Source organism: Larus michahellis, chromosome 2, assembly GCF_964199755.1.
Source record: "Larus michahellis chromosome 2, bLarMic1.1, whole genome shotgun sequence".
In the NCBI taxonomy this organism is placed as follows: domain Eukaryota; kingdom Metazoa; phylum Chordata; class Aves; order Charadriiformes; family Laridae; genus Larus; species Larus michahellis.
The window spans coordinates 109,515,949-109,531,244 of NC_133897.1; the positions used below are offsets into that span (position 1 = coordinate 109,515,949).

Consider the following 15,296-nt stretch of genomic DNA (forward strand, 5'->3'; position numbering starts at 1 on the left):
GTTGGAGGGCCCTAAGCTAACACATAATTTAATCTGTGGAAAAAGGATAGTGGAAAAAAGTTGAAATTAATTCATTAAACTAACAGAGTTACATCTCCATTGTATTTAATTGTTGTGAGGTTACAGTCTCTATAAAACTCTATCTGAACTTATTTATAATGGCTGAACTTAAACCGCAGCACTGAGAGGTGTCTATGTCAGGTGTCTGCCTCAGGCTGACTATTTTGGGTAAATTTTAAGCTAAAATAGTGTATTTTCTTGAAACAAACAAACAAACAAAAAGACACTAAACCAAACCAAACCAAAAAGAGTCAGTGCTAAAAAAGTCCGATGCAAAACTCTAACATTTCCTTTTTTGGGGGGACAAAGGAATTCATCAGGGTTGACACAGTGAAATCTGTCTGTTATCAAAAGTACGTCATGCCACATGGGAATTATAAGGTTGGAGCAAGGCTGCAGGGGGCGAGGGGGACAAAAGAGCAAAAGAAACTCTGTAAGAAAATGCATTTTTTACATATTGAGTTGAAATTGCATAGCACTTAGCTTCTGCGGGAAGCTTTTTGTAACTTGCTGTTACTGGGGAGAGTAAAGGAAGGCTGAAGTTTGTCTGTAATGCCAAGTAAAAAATCAAGACTATATGGACAGGGAGTTTCTGTCTTCTGCTTAACCTGCACTTCCCCCTGCTGATGTCCTGGTGAGGAGGAGGAAGTGGAATGGAAATAAATGAATAGCCTGGAGGAAAAGAGGGAAAGTGCAAGGTCAAGAAACAAAAAGCAGATGTTATGATGTTGGAAAATAGCACCCTTGAGGAATGGGAGACAAGAAGGTTAGGTAAGAGCTATGAAATTGGAATAAAAACTACTTTATCTCCTCACGATGCCACAGCATTTTTCTGGTCTAGTGTCAGGGGAGAAAAAGGGGTAGAGGAATTAAAAAAAAAAAAGAGAGACCTTTCCATGCTAGAGGAAATCTTAAAATACGTTCTTTTTAAAATGGAACATTTTAGTTGTCAGCATCTCATACCATTTTCCTTATGCTTGTTAATGCTGTTGTTTTGCTTTTATGCTTATTTTTGTTTGAATGCAGATCCTACCTGCTAGACTGGTAGTTCTGAGGTACCCTCTCTCAAGAGAGAGGGTTATGGAGAACATTTCAAACATCTATTACTAGATATATAAACTGGATTGGGAAATTTCTAAGCAAGTGACTTAAAGTAATCAGTCTGACAGAGAAGTCACATGACAAGGAAAAAGAATGAAAATCTAACTATGATAGTTTATATTTGGTGAGGTAAGCATTAAAAAAAAAAAAAAAAGTGACCTCTCTTTTATTGTTGATGTTCTTTTCCTGAAAGTCTCCTCATGTTGCTGAACGACCATACATTACCTGGGATACTTCATATGTCAGTTTGGAAAAACAGGGCACATTTGGGTCTAAAAGTAAAATTTAGGGGAGAAAAATTAAACTTTGATTTGAAAAAATAAAAGATAGATATTAAAAAAAATCTTAAATTTGATGTACATATTTAGACATATCCTTCTATATTCTCATTGGGATGACAGGAAACAATTGTGCACAAAAATAATTACAAAATTGCTGCAAATTGCTTCAGTATGACTGTTGTTGTTTTTGCCATGAAGGATAGAGAAAGGCTATCTCTCAACAGTATCCATCTTCAGACAGAAAGGAACTTGGCTTTGTGCCCTGATTTACACACAGTACAAGCCCTCTGGAAATACACTCATGGTTTCAATAGCAGACAGGATTTGATTAATTTCTGTGTGAAATTAATAAGCTTCAAAGTCCGGTAGAACTGCAATATAGTTAGTAATGCTTACTGACACAAAGTTCCTGTAAGGCCTCCACATAAGTGGAGATCATAAGTGGAAATAAGCTGTTCTTCAGGAAAGCCAGTACAATTTACCTTTGTAACATTATAACAAACACTGTCTGCTTTTGCTTGTTGGTTAGAATTTCAGAATCAGAAATGGAAAAGCGAGCTGCTCTTCTGAGAGCTGACTGGAAAAGTCAATGTAACTAATAACGGTATTTTGTCGAGTATTTGAGGTTCAGCTGCCTTCTCATTCCAGAAGAATGTGCTACCTTACTTTTCCTTCACCCAGTGGCACGCAACTTGAAAAGTAAACCTAACAGAAAACTACCTAAGAAGGTTTTCTTCTGCTTATGCTGATAGAACTAGGATTTAAGCTTTCTCCTCAATTTGAGTGAAACAATCATGAACAAAATGGTGTCCTATATTTAAAGCAATCAACTGATAAATGTAACTGCATACAGCTCTGTTGTTGTATAAGGTGTAACTGATTTTTAATGTATTCCCTCCTGCAGTTCAGCATTTTTATTAATTAAAGAATCCTTTTCAACATTTTTCTCTTTCCATCCCCCTCTTCCTGCCTCTTCCTCATATGTGTTTATAGAGTTGTCAGTGAAAGGTATGTAGCAAATCTCACAGTTACAAATAAAGCTGCATTTGAAAATAATGATGATGATAGTCATACGTTACCTCATCACAGTATCTGCTCTTTAAACTGCAGTTTCATGTTATTGTTGAGATGAAAATAAACTGGTTTTATAGCAGGATATTTTTTTTAAAGTTCCATTTTTAAAATAAATTTGCTGCAGCTTGTCAAGAAAACCTTTAAAATATTGCAGTGTATGACTGAGGTACCACTTTATTTCACCAAATCTCTGATGCTAAATAAGCCTCACTCCTATGGGCTACCTTGTATATTTCACACAAATTTTCTTAAAGTAGATGTTGTGCACCTCAAACTCTAATAACACAAGATTGAAATAGACATTTATTTGCTTTACGGTTAATGACCAAGGAGTTAATTTAATGTCTGAGAAGTAGACAATATATTCTTCTTGACTTCAGATAGTGCTGGACTGGGTATCAGACATTGGATTCATCTCCATCTACATTGACATATCTAAACCAGTCACACGTATCTTGACTTGTTATCTGGACTTCTTCCATAGCTTGGAGGGAAAGAAGTGCTTATTGTACACTGTTTATCATATTCTAAGGTACGTGACTTAGGACACATACTTAACTTTAGATGAGGACGTCAGATGAGTGGCCTCTGAGCATGCCTTGCTAATGCTTAGCTTCCTATTTGCTTTTCTATCTGATTTTTCTTTTTTTTTTTTTTTTTTAAGGACAGTCCAAATCTCCTTTGCAGGCCATCAGATCTAGAAGGAAATTTTAAAACATTAGGGTCTGGGGAAACTAGTCCAGTTTAAAACAAAAGCTGAATTGCTTTGAAATATATAAATTTGTGGCTGCTGATACTTTACATTTCCTTTTTCTGACTGTGGTTCTGTGCTTTATATTTGGAAGGCAAGTCTTGGGATTTTTAGTATTCTTAATAATAGATATTCTAATTATGGCGATAAAGCATCTTTTTATTTAATTTGTCCTGTTTCATGTTCTCAAGCAACCTAATGTGCTGTAGCTTTGCCTAAAGAAAAGTTTCACTCCATGGCAGAACAAAGATAGAACAACTGCTTGAACAGGTTTGTGCTATTTTCTACCAGATTCAAAACACTCATGCTAATTTAGCAGCAGACTGAAAGTTCTTATTTTCGTATTCATTAGGTTGCTAAGGTCTTGGAGGTCAAGAGAAGGTTGGGCAATTTGCCCCTGACGAGTGAACTGCCAAGGGAATGACTAACAGAGAGATGTGAGCGGGTAAGGCGACTAGAAATTAGCTCAGTTATTGTCATAGTTTCAAGAGATTTCATGTGTTCTTTTAGAATATTTTGATCCTACCAACCAGCGATATCAATAAATCATTTACTTTTACAAAGAACTGTCAGTAAATTTCTGAACAACTCTCTGTAATTTCTTTGCAAGTCTAGGCAGCAGCAGTGCATGTCTGTAACAATTCTGATGAGCTCTGGTCTAAAATAGCTGGAACTATAGTTTTCTGGGCATACCGCAAAGCCATGTGGATTTTGGAGGAAGAAGGAAGGGTACAGACCTTACTAGGCATACTTTGCTGCCTTCCTGGCTACCAGAGGTAATCCCATGTTTGTGGGAAAGGTGCGGTTCAGCATAGGCAATTGAACTCATCTTGGTTTTTACAGGCTTTGTTTATGTATTTGCTTGCTGCTCTTGTGATAGTAAATATATTACAAGGATCTGGAGATGGAGATAGACTCATGTTTTGTGTGGTAGAAAAGCAAAGGGGAAAAATATTTGAAACTGAAAGCTCCATGTTTGTTGACAATTAGATAGAAGAGAGATCTATCAATTGCCATGTTTTCTGGAAATGAAAAAATGTCAGAAATATGCTAACTGCTTGAGTGTTCTCTGAAGCATTTGAGATGGCAAGCATCTCATGTTGAATGGATTAGTGTTTTTGTTTTTACATCTATTGCCTTTCAGTAGTACTATTTAGAAAGCACACTTGAGTGAATTTATCTTTCTGTGAATACATCGTTCCTAGGAGTCAAAATAATACTGTTCACATGTGCCAAGGATATCTATTGTATGTATATGTACATGAAAAAAATTATTTATCTGTTGATACACAACCCCTCTGTATAGATGTCTGTGACTTCTTAAAGCCTGATAAACAAAACATCTTTTATACTTGTTGATTTAAAAGTTGTACTGCAGACTATTATAGATGGCCTTGCAATGGTTACTAAGGTGGGATTCTGAATGAGTCCACAATAGCTTTATGAATCATTAGTGCAATCAGGGCCAAGTTCGGGCATTGTCAGAAGAGGCAGTTGCCTCGGCAGCAAACTGGAATGGACAGGAAAACATCCACAGCTTAATTATCTTCCTCTAGCTATGTTATATGTCCGGAAAATCATTCTGGTTGGCTAATATTGCCAGAAAGGTCAGGGTGTATGGGTTAGGTGTATCGTGCTATGTGGAACAAGGGCGGCAGAAAAGAGACAGCAAGCATGACGTGAAATTCTGCCATCCCATTTCAGCTCGGCTTCTCCCTATGGCTTCCTTTACTGCTGAAGGACCAGCCTTACCTCCACATGCTTAGAGTGGCAAAATTCATTTTTGTCTATGTTGCTGAGAGGTCTTGAGCTGGTTCCAAAAGCAGTTATGTTAGCAGAACAGAAAGCAATTCAATTGCCATTATAAGAAACCTATTTATATGACCTTTATAAATGTTCATTGTATTTTTCCACTTTTCTAGATGAATGAATGCCATAAAAGAAAGTCTGATGTGATGAAAAATTCATAGAGTTTAAGACCTTTGAATTTCTCCTGATAGTTCTTTAAGTACCAAATTTGACAATATCTTTTGAGAGGTACATCCGGTCTTAATTAAAGACTTCAAATTACAGATAATCCATCATATTCTTTGAAAAGCTCTTCCAGTCTTAATTACAACCACTGTTAATAATGTACAACTTATACATCATTAAAGTTTGAGCTTCAGGTTCCAGCTATTTGAGCCTTTCATACCTCCTGCTGTTAATTTATGAACCCTCCAGTGTGACCTCTCTATGTAATGATCTATAGACTGGTCAACTTGCATCCTAACTTTATCCTGCAAAATTTAAATAGAGTCAGTCTTCTCTTTAACATGGGTCAGCTAAGAACCATCCACTGCCTGAAGTAACATGCAGACTAATTTTTAATGTATCAGCATAGATCCCAGAAGGAACAGCTTCACTAACAGAGCATGTTATCTGTTCCAGTTTGCTAAGCTTATTACAACTATTTGGGTACCTATGCGCAGAGCCACACTGTGGTATTTGGACATAACCGATCTCTTCAGCAGCATTTACAAGTTGAAAATAATGACAATAAAGGCATTCAGAATAACAGAGTACAGATGGAGAAGATACTTCAAAAGAAACCTGCAGGCCAAAATACATTAGCAGGAAAAACTATAGTAAAAGTGGAATCTTCCCAAAATTTAGCCTTTGAAAAATCTGGGTTAAATCCAGAAGAACTGAAAACAAACCCCGTATTCTGGGTTGTGAGAGAGCACAGGTCACTATGCTGTCTATAAGCCAGCCTAAATCAATAGCAATTTACTGGTATGTTGTTATGATCTTAGTATTTCTGCACCACTTTCCTCACGTGAATTAAAGGACCTCAGTAGCAATCTAGTTAACATTTAGCAAAGTAATTGTTAACATTGACCAATAACTGTAGGTGCTTGGGAATGTATTTTTTACAATAACCCTGAAAAAAAAAAATTCAACAATTAGCTCTTACTGAAGTCTGAAGTCTCACTTGATAGTCTGTATGTTCAACAATTTTAGATGCATAACTCTCAAATTGTTAAGGCTTACTTAGATGATTAAAAATAGTTGGCATTCTAGACATCTCCTGCTGCAGAAGAAAATCTCAGAATTAGATGTGGAAGGATTCAACCAGCTTTACAAAGGCTGTTTACCTTAAAGTGATCTCTAAAGAAGTGGTTTTTACTACTCCCCAGCTCCAGATACATATTTTTGCCTAATGCCAGGTGAACTAAACTGAGGGAAATTATCTAGCTGGAAACTAATCTTTAGTTTGTCAGGTGAGATTTTTGCAAAATCAGTCCCTTTACGTGGTTCATCACAGCTGATGGGAAAAAAAAGAAAGGAAAAAAAGAGGATCTATGGCCTCTGGAAGGAAGGGCAGGCCACTCAAGAGGACTACAAAGAGGTAGTGAAGCTATGTAGGGAAAAAATCAGGAGGGCCAAAGCCCAGCTGGAACTAAACCTGGCTTCTGTTGTCAAGGACAACAAAAAAAGTTTCTATAAATATATTAGCAATAAGAAGAGGACTAAGGATTATCTCTCTCCTCTAGTATATGGGGCCGGCAACATAGTGACCAAGGATGAGGAAAAGGCTGAGGTACTTAATGCAGTCTTTGCCTCAGTCTTCAGCAGTAGGACCAGTTGTTCCCTGAGTACCCAGACCCCTGAGCTAGAAGACAGGGATGGGGAGCAGAATGAAGCCCCTGTAATCCAAAGGGAAACGGTGAGGGACCTGCTTCAGCACCTGGAGGTGCACAAATCTATGGTCCGGATGGGATCCACCCAAGGGTATTGAAAGAGCTGGCCCAAGTGCTCGCCAGGCCACTTTGCATCATTTATGAGCAGTCCTGGACAACCGGGGAGGTCCCAGCTGACTGAAGGTTAGCAAATGTGACACCCATCCACAAGAAGGGCCAGAAGGAGGATCCGGGGAACTACAGGCCAGTCAGTCTGACCTCGGTGCCTGGGAAGGTCATGGAACAGATCCTCTTCAGTGCCATTACACGGCACATGCAGGAGAACAGGGTGATCAGGCCCAGTCAGCATGGGTTTGTGAAGGGCAGGTCATGCCTATAAAACCTAATATCCTTCTATGATAAGGTGACCCACTTAGTGGATGAGGGAAAAGCTGTGGATGTTATCTACTTGGATTTTTGCAAAGCTTTTGACACTGTTTCCCACAGCATTCTCCTGGAGAAACTGGCTGCTCATGGCCTGGACAGGTGTACTCTTCGCTGGGTAAAAAACTGGCTGGATGGCCGTGCCCAGAGAGTGGTGGTAAATGGAGTTAAATCCAGTTGGTGTCCGGTCACAAGTGGTGTCCCCCAGGGCTCGGTGCTGGGGCCGGTTCTCTTTAATATCTTTATCAATGATCTGGATGAAGGGATCGAATGCACCCTCAGTAAGTTCGCAGATGACACTAAACTGGGCGAGCGTGTTGATCTGCTTGAGGGTAGGTTGGCTCTGCAGAGGGATCTGGACAGGCTGGACCGATGGGCTGAGACCAATGGTATGAGGTTCAACAAGGCCAAGTGCCGGGTCCTGCACTTGGGACACAACAACCCCATGCAGCGCTACAGGATTGGGGCAGAGTGGCTCGAAAGCAGCCCGGCAGAAAAGGACTTGGGAGTGTTGGTTGACAGCCGGCTGAATATGAGCCAGCAGTGTGCCCAGGTGGCCAAGAAGGCCAACAGCATCCTAGCCTGTATCAGGAATAGTGTGGTGAGCCGGACTAAGGAAGTGATCATCCCCCTGTACTCGGCACTGGTGAGGCCCCACCTCGAGTGCTGCGTTCAGTTTTGGGCCCCTCGCTACAAGAGGGACATTGAGGTGTTGGAGCGTGTCCAGAGAAGGGCTACAAAGCTGGTGAGGGGTCTGGAGGACAAACCTTATGAAGAATGACTGAGGGAGCTGGGGTTGTTTAGCTTGGAGAAGAGGAGGCTGAGGGGAGACCTCATCACCCTCTACAACTACCTGAAAGGAGGTTGTAGAGAGATGGGGGCTGACCTCTTCTCCCTGGTGACAAGTGATAGGACGAGGGGAAATGGGTTCAAGTTACATCAGGGGAGGTTTAGATTGGATATTAGGAAACATTTTTTCACTGAAAGGGTTATTAAACATTGGAATAGGCTGCCCAGGGAGGTGGTGGATTCACCATCCCTGGAGGTGTTTAAAAAAAGGGTAGATGGGGCACTGAGGGACATGGTTTAGAAGTGGCTTTTGTCAGGGTAGGTTAAAGGTTGGACTCGATGATCTTAAAGGTCCCTTCCAACCTTAGCAATTCTATGATTCTATGATTCTATGATTCTATGATCTTAATATCTGTCTTAAATATTGTTTGGTTTATAAAAAGCAAAACCAGGAGATACTATTAATCACTGCTGCCAACCTGAGCATACCCATATGTGTTGTAATCTGTAGTTTTCCAGTTTTCTAATGCTTCTAAAGCTGCTAAATATAAGCCTGTACACTAGTATAATGAATAGAACTACAAAAAAATATGCTTAGTTAAGATTTGTAGTTGTACTGTTTCACTATAATGTCTAATTTAGAATCTCCTTAATCATATAATTTGGAGACAATGGTGTAGATCATAACAGTTTTTATTTTCAGTCTCACGATTTAGTTGCTAGCTCTGTAGGTTCTCCTTGTCCAGCAAGAACATTTTTCATATATATTCCTCATGGGCTGGACAATATATTTAAAAATCTCTTTTAGCTAATTCTAATTTATGGTTGCTAGCAAATAAGAATACCGTATTAATAACTCCTGGTGGAAGGTCACCAGTGATGGGATACTGGGATTTAGGCCCAGATCCAAATTTTATGAAGTTAACAGAAAGGCGTGCATTTCATGGAAATCACAACAGTGAGCTTACATTAGGAATTACAAAGATACAGCTGATATACCTCTGCTAAGTTGAGCAACCATGGGATTTGTTATACCAAGCCAAAGGATAGGTAGGCCTCCATGCATTGATTCTTCATGTGTGACCTTTATTTCAAGTCCAAGGGTGAAACCCCATTTATAGCAATGTTCTATAAAGCTAATAACCTACCTCACAAGATTCTGGTGTTAAGTTCTTCCCTGGCCCAAACTGTAGCATATATTTGATCACTCATATGTCCAGTGAATGTATCGTATCCTGCTTCAAAATGTAATGCCTGGTGAGATTAGTGGGTTTTTTAGAGGGGCAGGGGAGTTTAATTTCAAGAGTTTCTTAGAGCGCCAAGACACTAGGGCAAGGAAAAGAAGACTTCACCCTCTTCCACTCTTTTGGATTTATGTTGCCAGCATATTGTATTTAATATGGCAACATCTAGGGACAAGTTGCAAAATAGCCAAAATACAATCAGCAAGCCTTGAATACTTAAATGTTTCTATAAATACAACATTTTTAGCATTAATCTTCTTTCTACAATTGGTGCTGAGTTTCCATGGTGAAAAATGTGCTATTCCAGTGAGTTTGATATCCTAAGAATTTGGCACTGCACTGTTCCGACATACTGCTGAGAATCTTCCTGAGGTCCCACTGCTGCACACAATGTCATCCTTGATGTTTTTAAACCACTTTCCACCAAATATTGTTTGATACAAATGCTACCAAAGCAAGTACGAATAGTCCCGTTTGCTCCATAGGCAGTATCTGAGATAGTCATGAATGGACTTAAAATTACCCCTGCACGCAGCTGCCTTTTTTAAGGCGCAGTTTCGCAATCTACTTAAACTGGCCTAAAACCGTGCTGCCCTGTTGTGTCTGCAGGAGCAATTGTGTAGCAATGAGACTGCCCACCGCCTGGACACAAAGGGGCTGGCAGGACCACGCAGCTGGGACAGAGAAAGAGTGCAGCAACTGCAGCCTCTGGCAGTTGCTCCTTCCTACCTTTCTCTGCTGACAGTGACACCAGGCGCTTTTCAGCCTCTGAGCACTCCAGTCTTGCCCTGTTGGAGAACTCCACTGAAAGGAAAAGTCTTCGTAATATGGCAACAAAATGTCACGTCTTTTCAACTTTACTTGTGCCAAAACTTAACCACGTTAATTTTTAGTTAATTTAATTTAGTTAATTTTTAGTTTAATTTAAAGCCAAGATTTTCTTGTTTGCTTGTGTTTTGTTGCTGTTGCTTTTTTTAAGGTACCACTCAAGTAAAAAAACTGTAAAGAAATAAAAATAAAAATAAAAATAAAAATAAAAATAAAAATAAAAATAAAAATAAAAATAAAAATAAAAATAAAAATAAAAATAAAAATGTTAGAACTGTTTTGCTCTTTCCTCTGTACTCTACGATACAGTTTCCCTGCAAAAGATAGGAACCTGACCTGCAAAAGATAGGAACTGAGACATCAATTGTGTGTATTCTTTATGTTTCACCCCCTTTATTTGTCAAATGTTCATCAGCAACATCAGATTTCTCCCTCCAAAACTAGCTGACTAGTTAACAGTGTGGGTCTGGTTTGTGTTCCTGTCACATTGGGTTACACAGAGAGGAAGAGGTCTTGGACATTGCAAAAGCCAGAGTCACAGTCAGAGTGGGAGACTCGATTTGAAGGAATGATCCTTGCTCTGAGAATGCGGTACACACTTTGTTCTAATACCTTTACGTTTATCGTAAAGTGTGTGAGCTATTCTCGGATGGCAGAGGGTCTAATTCCTTCCTTCTGATACAATTCATTTATGTGTGTATGTTTCTGTGTGTGATTATATTAATGAAAAGTAACATGATTTCACAGGATGCCTCCAGTTTGGGACAAAGAGCTGTTGTATGCTGAAGCAGACAAGAGGTTAGGTCATTTAAGAGTTGAGAGATTTTGGTTAGCATCCTTTAAAGGAGAAAAGACCATTACACCCATGTCTTCTCTGTGAAAGGTGGGTGTTCCTGACCAACAGATTATTGCACTAAAGAGGAACCTCATGTCCACTGCCTTGTCCTCCAACGTATTTTTGTTTGTCTGTTGTAAAAGAAGGAGATGTCCATGAAGTATATCTGAAGAATACACAATGAATTAGATCTACGAGTGGAGTTAGATTAAGATAACTGTATCTTTCAGGCCACATTTAGGTTTAGTTATGAAATAAGCACCAGGCCGTGCCAGTATGGAGAGATTTCTGAGTGGTCAAGAACTCTCCCCCAGACTTGTGATGCCTCTGAAATCAAACCTGTACTTTAAACTTAGCGGTTTATGTTAGGCAGAAGTTTCAAGAGTCCACCATTACTGGACACTTAATTACCTTAGTCCAGCTCCTACCTAAATATCTGGCTCTTTTTCTGTACGTGGACCAACGTCTCATATTTGACAGCAGCACCCCATTCATTTATAAACTTTTGAATTATTATCCTCTTTGACGCTGGCAAATAATTTGTTGCAGTCCAGCTGATTATCCTACTCTTCACTTCCATCTGTTAGCACTTGGCCTGTACTCAAGCAGGATAATGCTGCTAGCTTTTTCAAGATCATTCAGATGGCTGATTTTGGTATCAATGCAGAAAGCTATCCCTGAAGCAGTACACCAGAGCATGTCACTACCAACAACCCCTGATTTCTTATACTAAGAACTAGAATTGACAAGGAGGTCACTTTCCCATGAGTCAAAACTCATTTTCTTGGTAGATATTTTACAGCATCTTTTTCCTGCTGATAGCCCATAAGCCTTGCTTTTCAGCTATTCATAGTTATGAAGAATATTTGAAAATGCAACAATATAATGTAATTTGTTGCCAGATGGTCAGTGTTTCTACAAATAAAAATGTAAATGGTAACTTTTAATAGTTACCATCACAATTAGCAGTTGTTCCGAAAGTGACCTTGATTTTACTGATCACTCTTTAAACAGTGTTATGCAATCAAGTAAGGTGGAATGCCAATGCAATTCAGGCTCATTTTATGCAAAAGAGTTCGTTACAAACCAGGGTCACTATTTCTAATTACCTTAAGCCAACTCCTTTGAAGTTTGCTTAATTGTTTCTCCTGGATACCAGTTGAATCCAAGAGTTTTGTTTTTCAGTTGTAGTATAGTAACTATGGGTCTCTGCTGACTATTGAAAATTACTAACAGAAAAATAATTGAATACTAGTTCTACCACTATTGCTATTTGGTGGTTTTGTTGATTTTTTTTTTTATTTTTTTTTTAAGCATAATGACTTGAAAATGGCAGAAAGTAAGTAGCCTATACTAGTTGAAATCATACATGGGTAAGGATGGTCTTGCTTTGCAATTGGCTTAGCAGAAAATCAGCTTTAAGTATTCTGTCAGTGCATCTTTGATATGTGAAAGAGCTTCTGCAGAAAAAGCTAAATGTTTTACAAATGCCTTCACTGCCTTATAAATAAGACTTTGTCAAAATGGTATCATTTGTGAATATATGGGGCCAGTCAATAATTCATTTTCGTGCTTCTCCACAAATATCACATTGCAATTGAACACTGTATAGGTAATGATCTCACCACAGGTCTCAAAGAGCGAGAAGGGCTCTTGGGAGAGTTTTACTCTTGCTTTTAACCGAACACAATTCCTCCACATGTTCTGCTCATTCATAATTGTCTGTCAAATTATGGGAGAAGTCGTTCTCTGAGACTTCAATATGTTCCAGAATGGGTCAGCCTTGGGAAAAACATCATGGGTACAATCCAGAGTACAGTGGGAATAGAAGGAAAAAGATTTGAGAGGTTTTCAGTGTATTCCACTAAGTTTCTATCGACTTAAAGAGGAATCTGGCCTCTATTGTTGCTTTACATTTCCTTTGCTCTCCTCCTGGAATAAATTCCCCAGTAGCATGAAAAGGCAGAATTTTAACAGATTCAAGGTCAGGGAACTATGTGCTGATCTTTGGTCATTATGCAAATTTCTTCCAATGGGAAGATATGATCCAGGCAATAATCAGTATTTTTGCCTCTTAAACCAAGCCCATAAGGCACATCTGAAAGATTAGGATGGTTCCAGACGTAGTTCATCATTGATGGAAATGTGCATAATTTAATATTTTAATCCTTCTAAGGTGCTCTCCATAGTACAAAGAAAGAGAATCAGTATCCATAATGTATGGCCATTATATATTCATATATTCATTTCAAGATAGTTAAACATCGAGTAGCTTAAGAAATACTTAAATATGCAACTGTATTTTCTAAGATATTGGGGGGGGGGGGAAGAAACGTTAAGAAGAATATAGGCTATACCTGGGAAAAAAGTGGTGACTTTTGCTATCGGGATGATTAAATCCCACGTCCTTTAAGATACAGCTTATAAACATAGTAATTGGTAACACAGATAAAAAATCTCACACCCTTTCTTTTCCTAGAGTGCGCTTACTACCAAAGAAGAGCAGGTTATAAAATCAGGCTCGGAAAGTCATCACCGGCAATCCAAACCGCCATCCAAATCCGAGAATGGCGTTATACCTCTTGAATTTCGTGGGTGGACCACAGGCACCAGGCCGGCTGGCCAGCCTTTCCCACCGGCCCTTCACCGCGTCGCTGACCGGGAATGAGTTGAGGGGCAGAGGTTTTTACACCTCATTACGGTTTTATATTTCACTTCAGAAGCCGTCAGCTAAAGCTGAATGAGGACCATTTTAATGGATCGCATAAAATGAAGTGCCCGAGCAGGGAGGTAGTTATAAAAAGCGGGACCGCTGCAACAAGCAGATGCTGCGTATCCCCCTGGTTTCTGAGATAACCGGAGCACTGTTAATGTATTTATTCCGCACTCACAAAGTTGCTACCCACAGGAGAGACGGCTCCCGCCGCCCTGCCCTGCCCTGCCCGCCGCTCCCCGGGCCGCCGCCGTGCCCTGCCGGCCGCCGAGGCGACCCCCCCGCGGCACCTTTTCTTCCACAGAGCCCTCTCACACCTGCCTGCTGCCCTCCTCTCCGGGACCCGCTCCACCCTCGCCCCCCGGACCCTCCCTCGCCATCCCTCACCGCCTTCTCGGGGCAGCGGCCGCCGGAGCCGCCCCGGCGGCGGGGCCCCGCCTCCCCCCCGCCGCTCCGGGCTGCGTCCGTGTCCCCCCCGCTCAGCTCCGGCCCCGGCCCTGCCCCCCGGGCTCCTCTCTTCTCCGCTCCGCCGGCAGCCGGCCGCCGAGGCGCAGTGGCGGCGGTGGCATCCGCCGCCGGGAGCGGCGCTGGGCTCGGCGGCCGGCTCACGCAGTCGCAGGGAAGAGGAGCAGCCGGGAGCGGCGGCGGGGCCGGGAGCCCGCCCGCCGCCGGAGGACGGCGCGGAGGATCGGCACATCCCTGTTCCGCCGGGGGCGGCTCTGCCAACTCCCCCTCCCCGCCGCCGCCTCCCCTCCCTCGCTCCCTCCCTCCCTCGCTCCCTCCCCGCCCCTCTACAGCGACATCCCTGCGAGTTTGCTCCGCTGCCCGCACCCGTCGCCGGGCGCCCCGCCGCCGCATCTCCCCCGCCATCAACTCCGGGGAGCCGCCGGCGGAGGGCAGGCAGAAGGACCCGAAGTTGCGGCCAGCCCGGGTGAAAAGTAGCGGCGACGCGAAAGGCGACGGAGCCCAGCACAGCCCGGCTCAGCCGAGCGCAAGGCGCCGCCACCCGCAGCCCCCCGGACGGGGGCTGGCACCGCGCCCCGGGCCGCCCTGGACGGGGCAGAGCGACGCGGCCCCGCGGCGGCTTCCGGCCGCTCCGACCCCCGCCCAACCGGCTGCGGTAAGACGGGGTGACACTCGGGGACGCACTCGGCTCCCGGCCGCGGAGGAGGGGGGGAAGGGGGGAGGGATGTTTCGGGGAGGCGGCCGCAGCGGGGGAGGTCGCCGCCGAAACTTGTTCAAGTTGTGCGGCCCCGGGGCGGCGGGGAGGGGCGGCGGCGGCGGAGCCGGCGGGGGGCGCCCTCTGCTGGCGGCGGGCGGCGGCGGGGGCGCGGCAGGGGCTGTCAGGGGCTGTCAGGCTTCGTCCCGGCGCTGGCGAGGCGACCGCCCCCGGGGGTCGGTCTGGCTGCTTTCCCTCTCCGCGCCTTCCTGTCGCCGGCAGAATCGCGCGTGTGGTATTACGGAGACGTACATGACATTTACTTTGTTTCATTAATTAATTTATTTGAGCTCCA

General features: G+C 42.5%; 1 protein-coding gene across 2 annotated transcripts in view; it reads left to right on the forward strand.

Moving 5' to 3' along the window:
- Positions 1 to 14,425: 14,425 nt before the first annotated feature.
- The window catches only part of DSEL (dermatan sulfate epimerase like), a 44,811-nt gene continuing 43,940 nt past the window's right edge, over positions 14,426 to 15,296 (forward strand). For both annotated transcript variants that reach the window (XR_012585702.1, XM_074576556.1), the window contains exon 1: positions 14,426 to 14,902. The gene's annotated coding sequence lies outside the window, so the exon portion shown is untranslated. The remainder of the gene's footprint in view (positions 14,903 to 15,296) is intronic.